The following is a 26,724-nucleotide window of genomic DNA, read 5'->3' as shown; positions in this document are numbered from 1 at the left end:
AGTTTGAGATAATGTTTGTGAATCCCCAAAAGAGAAGGATCATGTTTGTAAACTAATTTGTTTACTCTGGGTGTGAGTCCCTTTGATTGCATTTGATTCAGCTGAGATGTCTTTGATTAAGTTAACTGTTAGGATTAGGTCTTTGTAACCTGCCCTGTAACTGGCCCCTTTGGGGGGCCGACATAAATGGGTACTCGCTCAAGAAAACACATGGGGAGGGAGAGAGACCTCTGTCATGTTTGAACCTTGGGCTGCAGGGAGAGATGAGCCATTCACTTGATAGTTTGCAGCTGACCTTGGGAAGAGAGCCAAGACTGATCGAGAAAGCCAGAAAGAAGCAAGCCCTATGTCAGGAGAGAGGAAGCCCTGAGAGCCAAGCCCCATGCCGGACTGCAGCTGAGAGAGAGGGAAGCTGGGAGGGGAAGGTGGAACCCCTGCAGAGGGGTTCAGCACGCTGCAGCCAACTTTGGTGAGAAAGCCACCTTGAGTTGGACTCTTTAGGGCCTTGTACCTTAAATAAATACCCTTTCTAAAAGCCAACAGATTTCTGGTTCTTTGCATTGGCACCCCTTTGGCTGACTAATAGAAGGTGGTAGGCTGGGTTTGGTTTGCAGACTGTGCTTTGCTGATCCTTTTCCTAGATCAAACTGAAAAGTCAGGTGATGGGTGTAATCCGGGGAGAATCTGGGCTTTGGCTGCACTGGAGATGCAAGATAAATATCTGAAGAAGTTGCTGGACACGGATACATTAAACTATCCGTATTCATTAACTTATATCGATACTATTAGCTCACTTATCATTCTGTGTGCTTTCAGAAAGCTATTTACTCTTCAACTGCAAAGAAGCAAAGTTCCTGTTCTCTCCAGTGTTCAGTCTGCCCTGGAGGGGAATGGAAACAATTGCAAATTGGTAAAGCAAATATTCTCCCTTACCAAAGTTTTAAAATAGAAAGTGGAGAAATAAAAACTTCATTAGTAACCAGAACTGAACCTTAGATGCTCATTGGTTTTGAAAGCCCCAAATTGGTGGAAAAAATGAATGCATCAATCTTTCAGAATCAATGCATCTCTCTGCAAATAAAGCAAAATTTTCTATTTCAACCCCATTCTCCCTTCATCTACCATAGAGACACCAGAAACCAAAAAACCTCCCTAAGTTCAAATACATTATGGTGCCAAGCAAAGATCCTTGGTATATAGATTCTTAGTAAAATGACAACCACACGGTGGACTTTAGAAAATGTAACATAAGTTCTATAGAGAAGCTGGCTAAATAGATCAAAGCTAAGCAGCTGCGAGCTGTCTCTTTCAGTCCCTGACCTCCTGAGATGCTTAATAAAATAGCCTACAAAGTATTATTCTCTCATCAGTGCCAAGAGGCATTTGTGGGGAGATAAATAAAGCTGTTTTCCAAAATGGGGACTATTCTGGTGTGCCTGTATTGAAATGACAGTTTCTTTATGGAATAGGAGATGGGCAGGAAACGCCAGCCAGGTAGTTGCCCCTGGACCAACCACCAGTAGAATACCTATAATGAGATTCTAAATTAGATCGCTGAACCTCAAAGACAAGGTGCTTCACATCTGTGAGATGTTCAGCTTGACTTTATAATGAGTTCACCGAGCAGAATGAGCCACACTTGAAATCAAATGCTTTGCATGCAGGATGAAATAAGTGGGGATCAATCATAGTCAGGGAAGTAGCAATTGCTCTGAATGTAATATACTGAGCGGTAGCACAAAAAAGAGTGGAAAACCAAGTGCCTGAAAGAGCCAGTTCTTGGGTAAGGTAAATGGGCGACACTTGTGCGTGTGTTGGCCCAGAGGGACTGTAGCCCATGGGTGGGGACTCACACTGTCTACCCAAACGAGTCAAGGTGCCAAGGTAGCAGCCAGAAATGCTTCTTTGGAAGCATTTTTCTGAGTGTGCTTGTCTCCGAGGCTTTTATCTGGTGAGCCAAACAAATCAGTCTCGGCTATGAGGTGGTTGTGTTTTGTCCAAATGTGGATGAATGCCCAAGACAAGTCCTGCCATGGCTGAAGGGCTGCAAAGGAAAACAGAGATGCCCAGGAGCCAACCCCGTCCTTTGCACAGGGAGTTCCCTTGCAAAACCCCTGAGATGAGTCTCTGCCAACAGCTCTGGAAGATGGCATGGCCACCACCCCAGTAATCCGGGGCCTTTTACCCCAGCCACTCTGCAGTGATTAGCACACCTGCCTGGGCCAGGGCTCCCCCCAAGGTAGGGGTCGGCTGTTGGAAGTAATCAGGGCTGCCCCAGGTGTGACCTGCCTCTCTTCTCTCAGAACCAATATCGTTACCCGTCTCGCTGTCAGGGGGGAAATGTCACTGGAGGCCTCATTAACAACAGACAGTACAGAGAGGCCTAGCATAACTTCTGGCCTTTCTGCAAGATTTGAAGCTTATATTACAGAAGGAAGAAAAAGAACAGGTGTCACGACTTCGTCTCTTTCTTTTTTCATCCTGCAACTGTCGCTCATCGGGCTCCAAACAGAATGAAAAGAGCCCACAGGAAGGCCAGGGAGTTGCCTGGCCTGGAAGGTCATGCTAGTTTGTTGCAGTCATTGTTTTCACCAGAAAAGACAATGACCCAGGGTCCCTCTCACCTACTTTCCCTTTTAAGATGCTCTTTGGACTGGGTGCAGCCTTCTGACTGCCAGGCTCCATCCAGATCCCATCTGCACCTGCCGGGGTGGGGACTGGATATGACTCTGCTGCGGACCTCAGGCGGCCTTCGGGAGTCCTCAGAGAGTCACAGGGAGCAAGTGAGAGTGTTTCATCCTCTCTGTTCCCAGCTGTGTGCACTAATGAAAGCTTTTCGCTTTGGGGGATAGGGGAGAGGCTGGCCCATCTGATGCGCTCTTGCTCCCTGGTGAGATGATAGGAATAGAGAGGAGACACGTTTTGGACAGCAGACTCTGCCGTGGTACCTTCTCTAACCTCACCCTGCAATGCAAAGCTGTGTTTTCCCGCAAGGCAATGGACTAGGAATAGGATTGATATGCTGGAGGGGATTCACAGTCATACATGTTAGGGACACACAGCGTGAAATTACAAAGTTAAACACGGCTAATGTGTGTGTCTCCAGGAAAAGGCTTTTCTAAAACTGCTTGATCAGTTACTTTGTTCTGGAGCAACTCCCAAGACTCTTCTTCTTGGGGAAACACTAAGGGTTAAATGGTGAGAATCAACATCTATGTTTATTCCACGCACATACAGAGATACTGTAGTTCCATGTACTTAAAACACACCCACACAAATAGCCATTGCTCTAAAGAAGACTATGATCTCTCATTAAGACAAGTACAAATTGATCCAGGGTGTTCAAGGGGAAACCATTCAAAGAGGGGCTATTGTCTTGCTATTTGTCTCCCTCTCACTTCCTTTCCAATCCATTGAATTGTTTTTCTTAGACTCTCTTAGGAAAAATTCTGTGCATTTTTCTAAGTTGACTCTCATTGTGCAATTCCCGCCCATATTCTAATCCCTCAGGGGAAAGACATGGCTAGAATTCTTGTCTGTAGGACTGATAAAGCCTTTAGAAAAAGAGATAATGAAGCAGAGACCAACAGAGACGCAAAGAATACGCAGCATAGCTACAACACAACAGCGATGTCATCTCAAAAGAAATCCTGCCATTAATATGCCAGGGATGGGAGCCCCTGTCTGAGGGGTCAGGCAGGCAGGCAGCATTCATGAGTCCCTGCAGCATTACGGACAAATGTCCCAGCCACAGCGGGATGTGACATGGGGGCGAGGCACTCTACTAAGAGTAGGAGGCACAGAGCAAAAAACCCTGAGAATGCACAGAGGAAACTGTCACTCAGAAACACATGGTTAATCTGGCGTATCGCTACCTGAGTGCGACAGTGAAGGAAGCAGCCACTGCCGCGAGAGGTTGGTCTGGTAGGGCCTCGAATACCAAGACAAATCTGCATCTCACAGAAAAGGGACTCCATGAAGACTTTCCATGGTTGGAGCAGGGAACCAGCAAAACCCGCAGGCCTGCCCGCACTTAGCTGTTCTTGCCCCAGTCCCTTCTGGGTCAGAGCCTCTTCCTGCACGTGTTCCATCTTAGCTTGCGTTGGACTTCCTGGCAAAGTAAGCCCATTTTCTGTCAGCAAGCGCCAGGAAACTGGAGGCTTTAGAAACAAAGGTCGCTTTTGTTTAATTGCAAGCCTTCCTTCTTAAGATGTGATAGCTGAAGGATTTTCTCTTTGCCAATAATTCACATCAGTTGGTCAGAGTCTTCTCTGGCCCTTTCCCCTTTGTCAGTCAGTTCAAACACCACGTGGCAGCTGGCAATAAGAGCGAGAGGCAACGAAGTCTTTGAAAACAACTGTCTTGGATGGTTCCCCATTTGTGTGGGATGTGCCACCATCTCCCTGGCCCTGGGGTCTTGCTTTCCTCCCTGCTGCTGGCCTTTTGGTCCTTGGCAAACCTTTGGATTCTGGGTAGTGGACACAGCTCCCCGGTTCCAGGCTCTGATCCCTTTTTGGTTGTCTGAGTTCCCACCTATCCAGGGGGGCACCTTCTGCAGCCAAGTGCTCTTCTCATTCTGCTTCTGCCCACCCTGCACCCATGAGCCCTTCCCATCACCAGGGGAAGATTCTGATACAGTCATCTTAGTGATTAAATTTCTCATACTGATTGAGGACAGAACACTATTAAAACTATTTCCCAGAAGTGATGAAGTACTTTTTACAAAGCTAACATACCGATGGGAAAGGTCCGTATAGGAGAGTTGATTTGCTTTAATTGCTCCGTGGTCCTCAACTGGGCCTGATTTGGTCCTCCATCTCCAGGAGACATTTGACAATGACTGGAGACATTTTTGGTTGTCACACCTGGGGCAAAGGGACATTGTGACAAACAGGACTTATCAGTCCTAAGGTGTCAGTAAAGCCAAGAATGAAAAACCCTGAAGGACCTTACCTGGGGCAACATCATGCTGCTTATAGCTGGTAATTTAGTTTACCTAAGAAGAAAATGCAAAGGGCTGCCCACCTCCCCTGTATTAGTCAGCCAAAGAGGTGCTGATAAAGAGCGCCAGAAACCTGTTGGCTTTTGTAAAGGGTATTCATTTAGGGTAGAAGCTTACAGTTACAAGGCCCTAAAGAGTCCAACTCAAGGTACTATAACAGGTACTTTCTCACCCAAAGTGTGTTGCCACATGTTGAAGCAAGATGGCTGCTGATATCTGTGAGGGATCAGCCTTCCTCTTCCCCTTAAGGCTCTGTGGGCTCAGCTTCTTCTGAACTCAGCTATGGGCTGGAGGGCTCATTTATTTCTGGGCTTAGGGGCTCTGCTCACTTCACAAGGTCAGCCATAAACTCTCAGGTGAATGGCTCATCTCTCTTCCTGGGCCATAAGATCAAAGCTGACAAGTTCTAGCCTCTTCTGTGTCTATGGAGCGCTCTCTATTCCTGTCTATCTTCTCCTGGGTATCTACTTCTGTCTGTGTGTCCTTGATTAAGTGTCTGTTTATATAGCTCGCAAAGGGGGCAGGGATTCAAACTATGGTGCACTTTCCAGACATGGCCAAATCAAAGCCCTAATGTTAACGTAATTTAATCAAAGACATCTCAGCTAAATCTAATACAATCAAAGGGCATCATGCTCCAAGGAACAGACCAGTTTACCAACATAATCTCTCCTTTTGGAATTCATAAATAATCTCAAACTGCCGTATCCCCTGATCTATACCATTCCAGATCTTTCATTTTGCCATTTTCTTCTTCTTCTTTTTGGTCTGAGAAAGCAGATTATACCATTTCAATCAGAAGGAAATTTTCAAGTGTTTTAAAAGTTTTCAGTCACAGAAGAATTTAACTTAAACATGGAGAAAATCATAGTTAATGGTTGTTTTCTCTAAATGGAATCAGTCCTTTCAGCTCTGTCATGTAATCCTTTGGGTTTCTAGCCATTGGGGGTCACCATGAATCCATTAGGCATTCAGTATCCTAATAGCCTACCTTTTAAAAAGTTGAGGTTATTGTGCATAAGCTCCTCTTCATTCCACAACATAAAATTACATGTCAATTTGCTGGTCTGATTTTATTGGCAGAAAGAAGACGGCTATTAAAGTTAAATATTTCATGTGTTATATATAAAAGAAAGGGAAATAGTTATAAGAAAACAATTGAAACCCATTGATTCTTCTTTCCATTCCTGGAGAAAGAGCAACATTCACCTCTGAATACTCCTTTGTTCAAGGTTATCCCTATCTGTATCCTTGGTTCAATCTATTTCCATCTCTTTGGAAACAAGATCTTTAATAATCTCTCCCTTGGCATCTACCAAAATTCTCCAGGAAATTTTAGAATTATTCTCATAGTACTTGAGACTAATATAAGAATAGTTACTGTTATTGCTACATCAACTCTGATGGAGGAAAATGCAATAAGACAAGAAAAAAGTACATGAGGAAGGATCTTTATATGGATAGTAAGTTGCAGTAAAATTATAATTGGCAACAGTGATGGATGAAATAAAAGTGTACTAGTACTCACAGATCCTGGAACAGAGAGTAGCAGCTGGCTTCACAGGGCCATGTGAGAAACAGGTCAGGAATGCAGGCTCAACCAAACAGGCAGGAAGCAAGCAGGGTTTATAATGGACCTGGGAACCCTGCCAATATAGTGTTACATGGGTGAGTCATCAAGCAAGTGTGGGGATTTGGAAATATGTATTTGACTTGCACAGAGTGGCACAAATCCTGGTAGGATGCAGGGAAGAAAGGAGGAAGCTATTTATCTTGCATCAGCAGGTGTCAGGGGGGAATCAATGAGGGACCTAACAACAGGGTCTGAGATGTTGGGGCATCAGAACTGAGCAAAATCCCCTATTTTTTTTTTTTTAATTCACCAAAAGAAGTCAATCTATTGAGTGATTATCTTCTTCTGCTTATCCCTGAACTGACATGTTCTCCAGTCTTATATGCTCAATGCTTTCATCTTCTAATTCCACATGCTCTCTCAGGTAAACTCCTTCCCTCTCCTGGCATTAGTTTTAATATATAAATTAAGAGTCTGACTCTATATCTGAGATTCAGAGTCTTCTCCTGAACAACACACATTTAACATCCAACTCTTTATCAGGCAGTACCAACTGTATGCCTGAGAAGAATCTTAAGGTCTGCATTTACAGTATAAATTCACCATTTTCCTTATCGTTTAGTACATTCTGTATTTACAGTACTTAGTCAGTGCCATAGGTCAATAGTACCAAGGCTGAGCAGCCTCTCCTCTTTCTCTATTTCTTACCATGGGAGCAGAGCCAACATTCACTCACCCCGCAGTCCTAAATCCTGGGAGCCCTCCTCACTCCATACACAGATACTATTTCCTTCCTATTTCATCATATTTACCCCGCTTTTCCACCTCTGCTACAATAGTTCTGCCTTAGGTCAGGTTTTCATCATCTTTCCTCAAAACTATTGTAATAAGATATCATCTTGCCTCTGTGCTTAAAGTGCAGCATGGCGGCAGACTTGGCCCAGTGGTTAGGGTGTCCGTCTACCACATGGGAGGTCCGCGGTTCAAACCCCGGGCCTCCTTGACCCGTGTGGAGCTGGCTCGTGCATAGTGCTCATGCACGCAAGGAGTGCCCTGCCATACAGGGGTGTCCCCCGCGTAGGGGAGCCCCACGCAAGGAGTGTGCCTCATAAGGAGAGCCGCCCAGTACGAAAGAAAGTGCAGCCTGCCCAGGAATGGTGCCGCACACATGGAGAGCTGATACAACAAGATGATGCAACAAAAATAAATACAGATTCCCCTGCCGCTGACAGCAACAGAAGTGGACAAAGAAGAGGCGGCAAATAGACACAGAGAACAGACAACTAGGGTGGGAGTGGGAGTGGGAGTGGGGGTGGGGGGACAGAAATAAATAAATAAATCTTAAAAAAAAAGCATCATAGTGCAGTCAGAGGAACCATTTGAAAAGGAATATTTAATCATGCCATTTCCTGACTTAAACTTTTTCTGGAGTTCCCAAAGCATTTACAGGTAGAGCAGAAACTAATTGTAAAGGTCTTCCACTACCTGGTCCTATGCTACCAACAGCCACTGGCTATTCATTAACATTTATTTAGCACTATGTGCCCAGCACCTGCGTTTGCATATGTTTAATTTAATCTCAAAAGAACCGTAAAATGAAAGTTCTGTTTTTAACCTCATTTATAAATAAGGACATTGGGGTCCAAAGCTTCGCAGGAAGCTGCATGTTTGGAATTTGAACCCTGGTGACTTGATACCCGAGTGCAGAATATCCCTCTTGCCACTCCCATGCACCCCCTAGAAGAGAAGAGATGATCGGAACACACTTTTCTCCTTTCAAACTTTGGGCCTCATTTCCACAAATTTGGCTTGGTGTTTCTTTCATGATACATTATCTGATTTGCCATACATGAGTAATTAGCTAATTAATGTAATAAACTCCCCCAAACACCACACAAAGCACAAGTTAAGCCTCTGTCAACAACCTAAACCTAGAAGTATGATCCACCCAATTCTTCTCCCTTCCCCTGTTTCTCTGAAGTAGCCATCACCTGAATCTCCTTTTCTTTTTATGTAAAGACATCTACCAGTCATATGTATTCCTAAAATGCATATGTTAGGTGTTTTCCCTTCAGAACAACTATCATGATGTATATGTAATCATGTGGGACTTATTATTGCTAATTTATCTCTAATAATATACCATGACCACTATGTAATCAACCATTTTGTAAATATACTGCATTTTAGTGATCCACCCTTCAGTTGATAGGTATTGGGTTGTATCCAGGATTTTGTTATTATGAACAGAACTGCTGTGTACATTCCATTCATGTTTTTTACAGTAGTGTGCATGAGTTTCCTTTGGACATAGCTCATTTTCTTTATCCCTATACTCTACCACCTCCAACCTTGGCTGCATTTAGAGTAATTCGACCAATATTTGTAAAGAAACTACCATGTTCCAGCACTGCTCTAGGTGCTGAGAACAAAACAAAGACTCCCACTCTCATGGAACTAGTGGGGAAGACAGACAAAAAAGAAATAAGAAGTAAATGCGCAAGGAAGGTGCCCTTTATCTTCTGCAACCTCTCACTTTGCAATTAATTCTACCATACTTTTTAGCTACTTGCCCATGAGGTTAGACTCCAAATCTTTGCTCATGTTGTTTGCTTTGCATGGAATGACCTTTGAGCCCTCATCTTTTCTGGCTCACTTTTATTTCCTCTTATCTTTCAAGACTCAGCTCTGATCTTACCTCCCTAATGCTGCTTCAACTGATAGCTCTCCAACTGGCCCTCCTCTGCACTCACCTAGCTCTTTATCATACCTTTATCATGTCTCTCTTCCATTTCCTTCTTCCTCCAGAGTATAAGGGAGATGTTACTTATGTTTAAATACCTTTTGTGACCAGGGTGATAAAAAGCAGATAAAAAGGGTTCAATTGATGATTATTGAAAAAATGAAATAATCCTCTAAAGACTGGAATTCATGCTCGGGATTTTATTAAGAAAGTGCTTTAGTCCTGTCAAGGAGGATTGTGAGGTGGTAGTTATGCTGAGGGAGCTCTTCACTCATGAAAAGCAAATGCAGTCTGGTCATGCCCTTACTCAAAGGAACGAGACAGCCTTATCATTAATTCATTCAAGAGACACGTGGTTCAAAGGTGGTCATTAACGTTTGTTCTTTTGTACAGGAGATCAAAATGGATTTAGAAAAGAAACTCCAATAACGCAGTCTGGAAAGCAATGTGATTTAGTGGAAAGAAGAGTGCCCTGGAAGTCAGAAGTCCTTGGTGGTTTTATATGTGGAGGGTGCTGGGCATATGTAATGGGAAAGAAAACATCCACAATCAACACTCCTGGATTGTGATCTGAAAGTCAGGAAAATAAAAGTCCTACAGCCACCTTTTACGTTCAGGGGGGACTTTCCTCATTTAGGAGGAAGCTCTCTTGACTATTTAACTTTAACCTGGCCCAAATTAAGTAAGATGAGACTTTCATTCGTCTGATTCCTATTGATAAATGAAGATATAGCTTCTATGTCGCATGTCCGTATTGCTTTACACTTACCTTAATGAATCTTTTGGCTGTCGACTCCCTCTCCACACTTTTGATGTGGGCTGCAAAAGCGCATTCCCTGAAACTGATTCACCCACAAAATAGTAGAAGTTAGAGGGTGGCCACTTGAGAGCTGGAGAGGAAGATTTCTCAGCATCCAGGAGATGAAAAGAGAGGAGAAAGATGGGGAGAATCCTGCAGAAAGGAATGGCCAGTGGGAAATGGATAAGCAGGGAAACATTTCCAAGTTATGTAAGATCAGCAATTTGACTTGAAACACATACCCCAGGCTCCAATGAAGGAGTAGGTTTGGTGTCCAGTCTAAAGTAAAGCATCAAAGAAAGGCAAGAACAGCAGGAAGCAAGAAGAAGGTAGGTGTCCGGATGTCAGTGGGAGCAAGAAACTGGGGAAAGTTTCAGGAGAAATTGAAGCCCTCTGAAGATATCTTGGATTTTCTGTTGTTGCTCGGATGGCCAGGGCTGGACTTGTTTTATTTGCATATCAAAAGGAAAACCTCAATGGCTAGAATTCTTGAAGAAATTCAGGCGGTAGACCTTTGGATTACCCTTAGAATTGTAAGAGGTATTTGTGACCTATGTAGTCAACTTTTCCTTTAATATTAAATAAAACAAAAGAAGAGAAAAATGGGGCCTAAAATTTGGCCATTGCGAGAGAGAGGGAGAGACAGAGAGAAACAGAGAGGGAGAGAGAGAAGAGTTAGTTCTTTGTGAATTATCTATTAAGGGAGGAATATTTAAAGAGCAAGACACATTTCTTTCTCTTAAATATTGATTTTTCATTTTAAGTTGGAGCCAAATATCAATATAGGTAAAATTGGTAGTTCCCAGAACTGATGAGAATTCACAGAGCTTAACAAAATGAATGCATGGCTTGATCTTATTGCAACATATTTAGAGGGAAAAGAGAGTATTGATCAACTTGCTTTAGGAAAGCATCTGTAAATTACTATTGTTTGAAATAGCCTATTGCTAAAAAGTTTATATATGCTATATTTTGTTCAATGTAAGGGAATTCAGACTTTGCTGGGTTTGAGGAATGGTCTAATACTAGGGTGTCTAGAATATATGTTTTAATACATAATATATGAGTTTTGGATTCTTGTCTTGATTTAGTTGCTGAATCAGTTTAGTCTTATATAAAGAGCACAATTTCCCTGCCTCAGGTATGCTCTCAGGGTCATCAGATGTGTTGTGCACTGTTCATTTTTTAGTAAAATGGAAGAGGATGTCATTATAAAAAGTCATCTCATAGATATGCCCCTGATTATCAAAGGGTAAAATCCAATCTTCCTAAAAGTAGAATGACTCCTAGGGTACCTTCACCTTGGTCCCCCTTTGACTTACTTTTAAGCTTGCTCATATTATTTTGAATCGCAATTAATAAAAAACAGTCTGTAGCTACAACAGTGTCTAAAAGCATTCATGCTTTAATTGCTTCACATATAACATTTCATAATTACTGGGTTGACACACTTCATTTATCTAAATTTACCCAGCTATAATGAAAGCTGCCCACATAATTTTGTGTTGTGAATGACAAATACATAGTTAGAGCATAACTGTTTTGGAATGGTCCCCAAGGAAATCTACACTGAAGCTCTATGTGCCTAGAAACTACAGACCGTAAAGAGGCTCCTATGTCTATTTAGAGGCATTGAAGAATTAAAAAAAAAAAAAAAGAATTTGCCTTATTAGGGAAAGAAGTAGCATAATAGCCATAGTCATGATTATAAGTGGGTCATGTCTGAGGTTATTTTGTTTTTGTTTGGTTAGTTTTGCAGACTGTAAAAAGTAAAATTTAGACAATAAATTCCAGGTATATAAATGTTTAAATGAGGAGTTTAAGAAAGTTGCTCTTTTGGTTTGCCAAAGGGTTGCTGATGCAAAGTACCAGAAATGTTTCGGCTTTTTAATGGGAATTTTATTTAGGGCAAAAGCTTACAGTTCAGAGGCCATGAAATGTCCAAATCAAGGCATCAGGAGAGATTTCTCAGGGCCCTGTCATGTGGGGAAAAAGATGGTCACCGATCCCTGCCAAGGTCCCTGCCTTCCCCTTCAGAATCTACCATTTCCTGGAGCTCAGCTGAGGGCAACAAGGCATAGGACTTCTCTCTTACCTGGCCTCTTCTCTCAGTCTCAGCTGCTCCACTTTCTTCCCAACTTCCCTGGGAACTATCAGGGATATGGCTCGTCTCTCCCTCTTTGAGTCTCTTAGAGCTTCTCTCCTTGAGCTCACCTGTGGGCAAAACTGGAGTCCTTTCTCCCACCTTGCAGGATCAAATATGGCGGCTCCATTTCCTGGGTGTCTCCATTTATATCAAATCCAGTAGTAAGAAGGTGGAGACTCAACCTGAGTCATGCTTCACTTCTGACATAGTCCAGTTGAAAGATTATCACTCCCACAGGAAAGGATTAGTTAAAAAACATAATCTTTTTCTTTTTGGGATTCATAAAAGGACTTCAACCTGTCATAGCCGTGAAGGAAGATACATAATACTGAGCACTGGTTGGCGCAATGCTTCACTCCTGTAGAGGAGACAGAACAGAGTCATCATTAAGTAGTGGATGTTAGTCCCCCACTAATTCTGGAAGCTCACACAGGGTGATGGACTGCACACATGCCCTCTTTTGCTGCAGTGGAAAGTTCCCTTCCTCCTCCCCCCATCCCACTGGGAACACACGTGCTAGTGGGGTTGGTCAGTGCGTGATAATTCACACACTTAAGCAAGACAAAGAAGTTCAGTAGAGAAACAGGGGAGGATCACCCTAATGGAAGAAGAATCTGGGCAGAGCATGAGCTCCCTGGCCGACTTCTAGATAAGGCAATGTTCCAGGTCCAGGGTCCTGATCGGGCAAGTCTGGGAAGGAGCAGCAGATGGTGCAAAGTCTGCTTCCCCAGCAGTAACCTTCACGTACCTTGCTTGTGACAGTTCACCAAGGTCGTTTATATGTTACCTCACGATTCTTGCAATAGTGCTCTGACATAGATTAATATTTTTCAGCACTTTTACAATGGAGAACATTGATATTTGGAGGGATTAAGAGATTTGCCCATGGGTTTAAAACTAGAAGGAGACACACTGAGATTCAAACCCATCTTTTGGCAAGAGATACATGTTGTCTGCACAATACCAAAGCTTCCCTTTAAAATTCAGGGCCATGATTTTGGCTTTTCCCATTCTGATCCACTTGAATTACAACAAAACTGAAAGTCTTTCTTAAAACAAGAATTAATGGGTACCAAAGGAGGATGTAGATTGAATATGTAATTCCTCCTAAGGGAAGTGCTACATTTCTCATTAAACACCCAAGCCCATTCCGTAAGAATTCAAGATAAGAGGAAGATGGGGATCTTGAAAACCCTGGGAATAATAAGTGAAACAGGATTTATTTCAACAATGGAAGGTGTTTTATTAGGTATATGTACCAAAATACTATGTCTATAAACTAAACTGAGGTTATTTGAGAACTTGGTCATTTTAAAAGAATAACTTCTCTAGCAAGTGAGAAAATATTTTATTTTTTACCTTGTGAAGTGTCTTTCAGTGACCAGCTAAATAAATACCAAATCACTGATCCTATGAATTTCTATCAGGCGTTTTGAAACTTAGTGGGATTTTGCCAAGTGTCAGGGGCTCAGTAAACTCTTTGCTGTTGTCATACAAGACTCCTCTTTATAACAAAATGTCAGTCACCTGTAACATCCTCATTCATTTCTATTGAACCATAGCAATTTTCCTTTGAGTAATTTCACTTTTAAAAATATCGTGGTAGTGAATATTTCCTTTTTTTTGCTGCTGAAGTGAGGAATTTAGAAATGGTTTTCTTACAGTAGAAATTTTACTTAACATTAAACATACACAGGAAAGCAAATTTACTACTTTTCTTGAGAAATAAACAGAGAAGCAAATGAAATGTGCTAATGTACTCCCAATTAGCACATTCATTAAGGACTATTTTGAACGCAATAATGAACTTTTTGCTTCTTCCTGAAGATAGAACTCACAATGATAAATTAGTGAGTGTATCTGCTGAAAGTTGCAAAATTATAAGACTGAATGAATACTCCTAATAAAATCGTTCACCACCCACATGAAAATGATAAATATGAATCTAACAAACCTGAAAAACATCCTTCCTTTGAATGTAGGCCTTTCTTTTAGGAAATGCCAGGTAAAAGGTAATATTGGATACTAATATGGCTTCATCCAGTGGATTTGTCTGCCTGAGAGTTTGGGTTTGAGGCATTAAATTTCCTGTGTTCAGACAAGGGTGACTCCTATTAAATCTAGAGTGAAATGAGAACATCTATTATTTCGGAATTTATCAGGTGCTGCTTAACACCGCAGGATTCGCAAGGCTTTAGGCATGTTCACTGCATGTATATAAACTAGTTAGAAGACACAAGCTAAATGCAGATGACAGTAGAAACGGAACACCGGGATCTGCTATTTGTTAAGTTCAGCTCTGCTCCTGATGGACAGGGTTAGTCAGGCTGTAACTGAAGTAGGTGACGAAGGTGGTGGTGATGATCGTGATGATGATGATAATGAGAGTTTTTAGTCCTGGTTGCTGTTTGTTGAGCTCATACTCAATCAGGCAATGTCTTATACATATTACCTTATTTAACTTTGCAAGCATGTGAAGAAGTTATTGCTGTGCTCATTCTTCAGAGAAGAAAGCAGAATTCATCAAAATTGCTTTTTATGGACTTGAGTAGGTTTAAGGTCATTAAGACATACCACTTTATATCTTCCACAGGCTATCCTTTGCCTGGAAGACCTTTTTTCCACTTCATCAATCTGTGGATCTTTTATTCTTTTTTTTTTTTAAGATTTATTTATTTATTTCTCTCCCCTGTCCCCCCACCCTGCTTGTCTGTTCTCTGTGTCTATTTGCTGCGTCTTCTTTGTCTGCTTCTGTTGTTGTCAGCGGGCATAGGGATCTGTGTTTCTTTTTGCTGTGTCATCTTGTTGCGTCAGCTCTCTGTGTGGGCGGTGCCATTCCTGGGCAGGCTGCACTTTCTTTCACGCTGGGCGGCTCTCCTTATGGGGTGCACTCCTTGCATATGGGGCTCCCCTACGTGGGGACACCCCTGCGTGGCAGGGCACTCCTCGCGTGCATCAGCACTGCGCGTACGCCAGCTCCACATGGGTCAAGGAGGCCCAGGGTTTGAACCGCGGACCTCCCATGACGGACGCCCTATCCACTGGGCCAAGTCCGCTGCCTTTTTTTCTTTTTTTAGATACCAGGGCCAGCGATTGAACATGGGACCTCATAGGTGGGAAGTGGCACTCAACCACTGAGCTACATAAGCTCCCCTGTATCTTTTTTCATTGGCTACCCAAGAAGTGTCACTACCATGACTGTTTAGTACCCTGTTTCAATAATTTGTCAACTTTACTTTGCATCAGCATATTTGGATCACTATATAGTTGTTTTCAATCCTCCCACTCAATGTCCTTCAATGTTAGAAAATGTCTTCTGTTTCTTTTGAATTCCTCCAAGACCCTCTAGTACAGTGGTCTACTTAGAATGGAAATTCAATAAATGTTGTTCAGTGAGATGAGAATCTATCATGCTTTAAAGTGTTTCTTAAAAGTGAGATCCTTCTGCTTCTATTGGTAAGCCATCCCAAGTTCTATGGGCATTAGCTGTCAGGACATTAGGCTTTGGTTTCTATTTAAATACCTTATGCTATTTCTTCTTAGTTGCTAGTTGATTTTTTCTGTGTGATAGCCCTTCTTACATTTGAAAGACTTCTTATACTTGTTTTATATCTTCTTCCTTCAACTGTTCCCCAAGACAAAAAAAAAATAGGCCTTCTAAGGATCATTATAGATTTGTTTTTTTAAAAAATATGGATGTTTTCACATTTATGTTCAAAAAGATAACATCAGAGGAAACACAAGAAACTGAATCAAGACTAAGTTATTTTTCTAGTTCTCTTGTGTTTTTCCTTTGAGAAAAGTCATTGCATAACTTATGGTATCCAAAATAGTTATAATGATAATGTTTTGAGAATAGTAACTTGGTTATAAAGCTTTGTGAGCTCAGATTTTCTGGAAGTTACATATATAGATGCTTCTTTCTTCCAGTAGAAATTTGGGTTTTATTTTTCCTCTAACAATTTATTTATTTATTTTTTGATAAATGGAGGGAATATGTCAGCAGAGTACCAGACCAGTTCAGTCAGAAATGTTGAGCTTTTTATTCCATTTTAAGTTTGTTTTTCCCTCAGAAGACAGCCTTTATGTGTATAAAGCTGGTTTCCTCGTTGCAGTAGACAGAGGTATTGGTGCTTTAATGAACATGTTTCAGTATTTCCGCTGAGCACACCCGGCCCGTAATCCCTGTTTTAAAGTGCTCTTTTTAGTGTCACATTGCAAAATTAATCTTTCCATTTGCTTCACTCCACACTGTTTAATACTGCCTGACACCACTGAACATACGAGCTTTCAGTAAAAGCAGGATATGGCTAAATTGTGTGCATATTGTGTTTGGGATTAAGAAACTAAATTTGACAGGTAATGGAGTTGGACTTCACTGCTCCATGATGCTAAACTGTGAGTTGTCATGTCAATCATCTGTCTAGGAAATATAAGCTATAAAAGGAAAGTGAGATGTATTTCCGTTCCCTAAACACAAGCAAAAGGTGAGTTCTTTGTGGAGGGGTATAGTGTGAAGCCTGCTCCTCTTCATTTCCCTCCAGGGAGGTAAGGCCGTCATACCAATAGGCTTATTTGCTTGAGGATTAACTAGGTCGCCTAGGAGACATGATGAAGAAACCTCTGCAACAAATGGCCAGCCCCTCATATTCAATAAAGGGAAAATAAAACTTTGAAGCCGTGAGAGGATAGATGTGGGGCATTTGGAGAGTGCTTCCTACAGAGTAATAGAGAAAGCATGTTAGATGTACAAGTGAAATAGATTTTCAAGTATTTTTTTTTTTGCCAAGGCATTTACCAATAACAAATAATCCCTCTCAATTTTATACTTAATCACAATAACTATATTCACCTAATTTTTTGATAAATGTATTCTTTGTGTCATGATTTAGTGCTTTTCTTCTATTTTAACTGTCTTAATTTTTTTATTATAATTTTTTTGAAGGAGGTAAGATATAATTAATATGTAACAAATAAAAATTTCTCTCCAAATGAAGATAATCTATCTGCCCATGTATCTAATCTGAAGGGTGACACAAGGAGTACTTGGAACTGAATTGCTGAAGTGTATGATTACACATTTAGTCCAGAATCTCAACTTGATGTGCAGGGCTTTTACTGTGCAATTCCCATTAACACTGATTGTCCAATTTAGTGCTTCATTAATGAGCCATAGACCACTTGTAAATTTCTGACGTACAGATGCAACCACATTTAAACTTTTATTCTCCTGAAAATATCTTCACTTGACAAGCTGGTAATACATACTTTGTACTCTTCCATCCATTTAGCCCTTATGCCAGGTCAATTTTGGCTATTGTCAATCCTCTTTCCTTAAATGTAGCTCATATTCATGGCAATAATAATTATAATCGCAAACACTTGCATGATGCTTCCTGAGGTTTGGGCTTTAACTATCATTTACTGACTGCTTATGATGTTCCACATATTGCTGTGAGCTTGCCACGTATTAACTGAGTTAACCCACATTGCCTGGTGATGCTGTTACTCTTACTACCCCCATTTTCGTGATGGATAAAACTAAGAGGGCTAAGTCATTTGCCTAGGGTTACAGATCTGGTGAATATAAAAGCTGAGGTTTGAACTGGGTCTGTCTAGCTCTAGAGTTTGACTTTTAGACCAGATCGGATGGAGTAAGCACATATTCTTCCCCAGGAGGTGGACCAGGTTTTACAAAGGAAGTGTCAGGTTTGCCTACGACATCAATAGCAGTTGCATAACAATCAACCTTTACATAAAAGGTTCTGCCTTTTGCTTTCTTGGTAGAACCTCTAGCAGCTATAGTTACAATTATTCCATTAGCATCAAGGCAGCATTCTGTACTTTATTTTATATTTGGAGAATGGACAAATTGCAGTTAAGCACTGACCAAATAAAAAAATAATAATCAAAATGCCTGAAAATCATGGTGTCATCATTTGGGTCAATATTCTTTGAAAACAGCAAGTGATGAATATGCAAATATCACCAGCAGTCAAGATCAATAGAGTAAGTAGAGTAAGTGAAATTACATAAAAATATTGGTATGACATTTGAGAACTTGACTTTGATAAGAGGAAAAACCAAACAATTTCATGCCTGAAGCCAGAAAAAAAGTGATTACCTTTGGAATGTGTTTTTGCTTAATTCTGCCTGTCAAAATCTAGCTCCTTCTTCAAAACCCAGGACTTCAGACATTCTTTTCCTGATACCCCTAGAACTGTGAGAGCACAGTACTCTGTGCCTTGTCCATCGGTTTTTTTATGTATCCTTCTCATATGCTATTTTGTAAATTCTGTCAGTGTAGGATGTCTGAATTGACTGACAGGCACCCTTGGAATCACCCAGTGGTTTTCTAACTTTGAATTGGGACATTCATATATTGGGAAACTAATCTGTAAATCGAACTTATTCCATACTTTGTAATGAGTAAATAGATCTTAGAACTACCAGAGAAAACTAAAATGAAAAAGCAATCACATATTGCCCTAATAAGAAGAGCTGTCTCATTTGCAAAGCAAGTTGAATAAACAAGTTCTCAGCAGAGCATCAGAAACCATTCATTGCAAATGTAGACTGGGAATATTTACTGATGAGTTAAGGATTCTCTCATCTATATAACCAGAAAGCAGCTAACGTAAAATACAATCATTTTACAGCATTTACCAACTTGGAATTATAACATATTTATGGGAAATGAAGGGAAGTGACTTCATGACAAATTCAAACAAAAGTTAGTTTGCTTAATGGTCTATATTATAATGAAAAGAGGAGGGTAATCCCTTATTGGAAACAACCCTTGATTTTTCTCAAAAATAAGGTAAACATTACTAGACAGAAATATTTAAATAACTGGAAAGATGGACTCTGCCTGGAAATACAAATATAATAGAGATTATATATTCTGTACAACTACTCAACACCTTTTGTTTTCATCCCTGTCTTAATAAACAAACCTTCAGATGACCGGTTTGGCTTTTCAAATTCTTTGACACTATTTTTGGGTGTTTGGATCTCAGACTTAATTGTACCAGTTCTTTTTTAGGTTTCTGTCCTATTCATCAATACTCTTTAGGCTTATATACTGATTTATCCATAATAATGCCCATGTATGGATATTCATTCCCAAGTGGGCCTATAAATAGGTATTGTGCTTCTGAAGCGACGAAACCAAGGACTAGAGTTTTGTCAGAAAGATTTTCTTAAACCTGCAATGATTCCTGAGTCCTGGATTGAAATAGTAGGACAGCCTAATACATCCCTTTTCTCTTTTCCTTAACTCACATGTTACTTTTTAGGCTCACTCCATGGACACTAGAGATTGTGAACCTTAGAGTAACCAAATAAAGTCAGCACTGTGGTAGATTGTTTTACCACTTCAGTCTTGGCCATATCACTTTGCTTGGCCAATGGAAGCTTTAAGAACAATTGCTAGGTTCTGCCATTGTTCTTTTTCCTCTGCCGTAGTGACATGTCTTAGGTGTGGGATCACAGAGCAGAGTTGCTATAATCTGAATGATTATGTAAACCACTGATGTTTTGGAATTCTTTGCTACTGCAATTTAAAATAATAAAAGCTGATTAATACTAGGACCCCTCCTAAATATAAATTTAGCATAACTATAATCTCTTACAAGTTCTTTATATCTTTAATATATGCTCTTAATTTTAATAATAAGTCATCTGACAACAATAGCTAATAGAGAAAGAAGAAAGGTGGTCTTTTAGGATGTATTCTTTAGGTTTTATGTAGGACATCTGCTTTACATGAATTGAGATCTTGGTGATTTGAAAATTACAGTCTTGTCAGTTCCCAGACCAGTAAGGGTGAAAAGACTTAGAAGTGATAATTCCTCTGGTGAAGAGATAGCAATGAATGACGACTGGGGTGAGACTCTCTGATAATCTTATTTGAGAAGAATTTGAACTTTGCTAGAACCAAGAGGGGAAGTGGGAGTCTGATGCAGAGATGGGTCTACTTTGTGAAGCGCCATACTGGAGGCCCTCCTTCTCAGAGAAACTGTGTTAAACTTCAGAGAAAATCAAGAGTATGCATTTCAGGAAGGGCGAATGAATCCCTGACCTGGCATCTTTATCACTAGAGCTGTGAGCAGTGCTGAAAGGAGAACTAAGTTCTGACAGTCTCAGGCAGAGACTTCTACAATTCTTTTGCTACTATTCAGTACATGCAGGGTGTGCTGACAGCCACTGAATGGCCAAGAAAGGACGTATGCTAGAAGGCAGTGGACAGCACGGGTAGGGAAGAGGAGAGGCCTACCCCAAGCCAGTGAAGAATGGTGAGGAGTGTAGACCTGCTCCACTTGGGTGCTTTCAGCAGATGGCACAACAATGGCAGGATGTATTGCAAGATATCCCAGGAGAATTTCATAGAATGATCTCCAAGTCCAAAAACATTCCAGATCCAGGCACTTGGATGGTTGAAGGGAGAAACTCGTTATGAAACTCTTTTCTGTTTTAGGTTCCTATTATTTTATCTGTAACAGAACAAGGCTCATCAAATTATTCTCTATTAAGACCTTTTCTTTTTGCTACATGGTGTTCAATATAGATCCAAGTTTGAGTGTAGATTCCAAATTGAGAGTATTTTCAATGGAGAGATGATTCCAGAATTTCTTATTGGGGATTAAGGCTAATGAACAGGTGAAATTCTTTAATGAGACAATAAATATTACTGAGATCTCCCACAATGATAAGCTGATGCCTCTGGGAACAATCCGGAATTAACAGAAGACATGAAATTTAGGTTATATGAGTAAGTGTACCCAAAAATCTTATGGTGCCCACATTAATATTTGACTTGATTTTCTTCCATCTTCAGCCAGGAGGTGGTTCCAAAGTCAGTTTATTTTTATATGGATACTTAATGCTGTTTTCATGCACACAGATAATCCCATTATAGGCCATTCCTCTTGCCACAATGCTTACACAGTGTACCATTTATTGGATATAGTACAGGGCAAAAAAGCATATACTTCATGGTAACCTCATGAGTTCCTCTATGTTTATGCATATTTAGCCAGACCATAATTGTCACTCTTTTTTGGGCAAGGTAGTTGCCAGATACCACCATTCTGTTTGGGTAGATCTTTTGGGCCCTCCGAAGAGACTCTCTGAGCATCATTTGGCCTTTACTCAATTACAGCTAATTTGCTGCATCCTGCACTTCTGCTTGTCCATGAAATCCTTCCTATGAAATCTTTTCGCAACAACAGCAGAGCTTTTTCAATTGTGCACCTTAGATAAAGTTTATCTCAAACATAATATGGAACACGTGCACTTCCTGGGCTCATATTTTGTGCTCCTTTCTGATTCCTTTTAATTACTACCATTAGCAATATTTATTGACATTAAAATTCTGGGTTGCAGTAGGAATCAGCTGGGTAGCCAATGCTCGATAAATGACTTTTGCAATGATGGAACCAATGTGAGCACACCCCCTGCCCCCAGGAAATTGTGAAAGAGAGTTATGGAAAATCATTTGGATACAGGATATTCCTGACAAAGGGTCACCGTTTTTCTTAAGGCATGAGCAGTGAGTTCCAGAAGTGAGGCTCTGTAAAGGTCATGCTTGCATTTCTATATTGCAGCAGAAATTGTAAAAGAGACAATATTGGAGCTATTAAAATTTTGATAGGGTATGTGATTTGCACAGGAAACACATTGTTTTTGAGTTAAAATCCTTTGGGAATAAGTCTGATGCCAGGAAGGATGTGTAACCGAGAAATAGAAATGTACATATCCTTCCCCAGGTGGAAGGAGAGGAATAGAGGATGTTTTTAAAAAGTGTCTTCTGCATTTGCATCCATAGAGGTGGGAGAAAAAAAAAATAGCACTCCTATTTTCTTGTATGATTCATTAATCATATTAGCAATGTTTAGGGAAAACACAAAACAGAAACGAAATACAGTTCCAACTGGCACAGTGCAGCATTTGAGGTTTCTAGAATATAGTGTAAGTCTCAAAAAATAACCTGCAAAAATTTTCCAAGAAAGAAAAAACCGTAATTTTCTACAAAATTTGGAGTTTTAAGCTTCTGAGTTAATTTTAAAGAACATGAACTGACAAAGTTATGTGACAGTACAATAAGAATTGAAAAATTTTACAAATATGTATCTTACAGAACACTTCATAATTATTAAGAAATTAGAGAGAATTACCTGAGAGAAAATACATTCTTCATTTAAGGCAAGTAGATGATAATCTATTTATCCAAATCATGGCTTTGGTTATCAGTTCTATGTGGCTATTTACCAAATTTTCATCTCTAATGTGGTCTTCCTTTCAAGATTCAGTTTTGTGTTTTCAAATATTACTTCCTAGTTCCACTACTATTTCACTAATCTCAAAGCACAACTCATTATCCTTTGATACTGCAAATTAACTCCATTCCCTAATTCCTATTTCTGGAAATGACCAAGCTATTTCCTGCATTTGCCGGGTTTGGAATATTGACGTTATCTTTAAATGATTACTAGTCCTCACTCCACTTCCCAAATCATCCCTTAGTCTTTTTGGTTCTATGGGCAAGTATTTCTTTCCTCTACTCTTCCTTCCATTCCCACTGTTACCTTCTTTTGAATTATTACTGAAGCTTCCAAACTGATTCTCCCAAATCTAGTCTTTTCTGCCCTTTGTCTGCTTTCCCCCTGCACTCAACTGAAACTCACTAAAATATTGATATCATGAAAAAGTTCCCACACTCAAAAAATTTCAGAGGTTTTCCTTGCTAATGGGGTTAAGGTGAATTGCTTCTTTACAATCTTCAAAAGCCTTAATAGCATGGCTCCATTGTTTCTATCAGAGATTTAATAAATACTAATTGAATATCCCATTTGCCAAGTTTTCCCAAGACACTGCACAGGATACAAATGGACTAGAGGATATAGGCCATGTTGTTAAGGAATTAAAGTCTCATTCAGGGGATATATAATACAAAACCTGAAGGTAACAGGTGCTTCAGGGGCAATCACCGGACATTGTAAATTCTCACAGGGCCCACTGGATGGAATGGGGGAGAGTATGGGCCATGATGTGGACCATTGACCATGAGGTGCAGAGATGCCCAGAGACGTACTTACCAAATGCAATGGATGTGTCATGATGATGGGAATGAGTGTTGCTGGGGGGGGAGTGGTGGGGTTGAAGGGGTCCTCATATATTTTTTTAAATGTAATATTTTTACAAAATCAATAAAAAAAATGGAAAAAAAAACCCATATGGTCCTCAAAAAAAAAAAAAAAGTATGGGGAGTCATTGTTGTTGTTTTTTTCTCCAGGAGGTACTAGGGATTGAACCCAGGGCCTCATACGTGGGAAGCAGGCACTCACCATTGCCCTACATTTGTTTCCCAACAAGTATGTGAGTCCAATAAATGATTCAGATGATAATTATCCACATGATATGACTTGAAGGAGATCTAGAATGCCCTGTTAATATGTTTCCTACTCAAGGGAGACTTTCTATTATTTATTTACTCATTTATTTATGGTTTTAGATTGTTTCATATATGTAAGGTCTTTGACATAGTGGATATATGCTAAATAATAAGTAAATCCTAAAATGAATTAGAGCAAAAACATTTTTCCATTAGCGACAAAATCATTAATTATAATAAATGTATAATTACAACACAATATTTACTCATGAAAATTGACATGAGTCTTCAGCACAGACTGAAAAATAGTCCAGGCAATGAGATGGCAGCCATGTAATGGATTATAGAGAACGTTGTGAGCAAGCCCCATGGCACATTTTATTCAGCTTCTGAAGATTATATTTGCACTTTTCCAGATGGCATTTTGAGGAGGCTTGATAATAGGTAGGTGGATGTTTGGGGAAGATGAAGCAACATGATGATTACGAGCATAGACTTTGATGTCAAAGCCAAATAGACCCCATGTTTGTCTTAGGATAGCTCTGTGACCTTGAGCAAGTGATGACCGCTCTACCCCTTATTTTTTCATCTGTAAAATTGGGATAGTAATCATACATATTATTAGTGTATATCTGTATGTGCAAGTGCGCAGGCTGCAATTTATTATAATTTATTATGATTGTGTTTTCTTAAATTATCTTGAGGATATTTACAAATAAAGATAAAGTAGTGTTAGGGGAAGAGTGATTGGAAACAGTTAAGTCATTATTTGTGCTAGCTTAATTTCATCTCTTACACATGAAAACAATGATTGAGAGTAAAATTAGGGAGTCCAAATGGAAAGAACAGAGTCATTAATTTTTAATGATGTTTATAATCCACATTATAGGAGAACTATTGCTTTCGTGAGTGGATTCTGCGTTTTCATGCATTTCATTCATTTCATACATATTCATTCACACATATTCACATATAGTCATCCACGACCAACTTTGTGTCAAGCTTTGTGAAGAGTTCCTGACTGCAGGGAGCTTGTACGTAAGCATGTAATAGTTAGATAACAATTCTGATTAATGTATAAAGGAGAAATGCTAGGTGCTATTTATACATAAGGAGGAACCTCCCGAGTCTGAGGGGGGTCAGAGAAGGCTTCCCAGAGAAAGTAAAACTTTAAAGGAAAGGATGAGAAGCACTTATTAGGACATGAGAAAGGGTTATCCGGGAAGAGGTATTGGCTTATGCCAAGTTCCATGGATGAGAGATGCCCTGGAATTTCGAGGGGTGGATAGTGTGCAGTGTGATTGGAGTGGAAGGAGCAGGGAGGATGAGGTGAGAGAAGATAGAGACTGGGGCAGGGTCTCTGGGTTAAGGCTAGGTAGTCCTATTGGTCTTATTTTTAAGAGCAATTAAAGGACATTGAGGGGTTTTAAGCAGAGAAATGACTAAAATCTCTTTTTAGTTGATGCTAACTAAATGAATGGATGAATTGCTGTGCTACCTTGGATAAGTTCATAAGTTTCAGTTTTCTCATCTTTAAAATGGAGGTAATTAACATGTGTGAAGGAAATTTATGTTAATAAAAATACTGAATTTATTTGAAGCTGATATTTTAAAATTTAATCAAGCCTTCATTGAGGAAGGAGATGTCAAAAAATGGAGGTGATAATGAATCATGGAATTCTTCTAGGGGAGAAATGAGGTAGTTAGTAAAAGTGTTTAACAAAACAGGGAGGAGGGGAGAGAGGGAGAGAATGCTAACACCTACCCTCCAGTTCATCAGACTCCACCCAGGACAACTAATAAAAAGATGAGGACGCACAACGCCCAACCCAAGAAGCAGAGAGTATCTTCAACTGCACACAAGACAGTTCCATCCATCTGCCCCGTGGGATCTAAGCTCCCATCAATCGGAAGCACAGAGGGCATCACCACCCCAAAATCCTCAACATGGAGCAATGAACAAACATAACGAGACAATGCAACTGTGGACTAAAGTGAACTTATGATTATTCTAGTAATGGATAAACTTGTAACATTGATATAGAGACAGTGGTCACCAGAGACTCAGGGTGGTGGAGAAATGGTGTAAGATGAGGCCTTTCTGAGACCTTGAAATTGTTCTGCAAGATATTACAATGATGGATACCAGCCATTATACATTTTGCTGAAACCTTTAAAATTGTGTGGCACAAAGTGTAAAACATTATGTAAACTATAGACTATGCTTAGTAGCACTGATTCAATATGTGTTCATCAATTGTAACTAATGTAACACACTAATGAAAGATGTTAAAGTGGGAGAGGGAGGGGGTTGGGAACATTATTTAAAAAAAAACAAACACATATGAGACCCCTAGCCTCAAAGTATGAAAAATCCTTACCGATAACATTCACTAAGACTGCAGGTCTTGTGAGGTCGGGAATGAGGAGGAGAGGATAACAAATTGAGACTTATAGACAAGAAGAGAAGAATTGTATCATTCCATTTATTTTTGTGTTACAGATTGAAAAGAGTTTAGGTCTGTGAATCAGCTCATTGCACTGTAAAGAGGGTGTTCTCATTCATCTTTTTTGTGTGGCCTGACTATCTCTTAGTATACAAGCTAGAATCTCCTGAACCAAGTGGCTGTGACTGGCTTTGTGAAGGACCCACTTGGAAAAAAAATCTTTCTAGAACATTACTTTTATGTCTAGATTTTAAATCAGCAACTCATAGGACTGTAAGGAAGAGCAATGAAAAAAATATTTACTTTGCATCTCTGATCTGTAGTAAAGACTGCACCTAATTGCTTTGGTCAGAGGGGTCTCCCTGTCCAGTTATTAAAGGTCTCCTGAGCAAGACGTGTTTTAGTGAAAGAATTTTCAGGATGAACTGCCTGATCAGGAGAAAGTGGTAAGCCAAAGTTCAGGATAATTAAGGATACAGTCCCTGCTCTCCAGAAACCAGAGAGACCTTAGGAGACCAGCGACAAAGGTCATGTTGACTTGTCCTGAGGAGACGTAATGGATTTGCCCAGGATAATCCTGGCTGTATTTATGGAGCACCCATTAGGAGACAGGCACTTT

This window comes from Dasypus novemcinctus, chromosome 15, assembly GCF_030445035.2.
Source record: "Dasypus novemcinctus isolate mDasNov1 chromosome 15, mDasNov1.1.hap2, whole genome shotgun sequence".
NCBI lineage: Eukaryota > Metazoa > Chordata > Mammalia > Cingulata > Dasypodidae > Dasypus > Dasypus novemcinctus.
Note: the sequence above shows the minus strand (reverse complement) of the source record.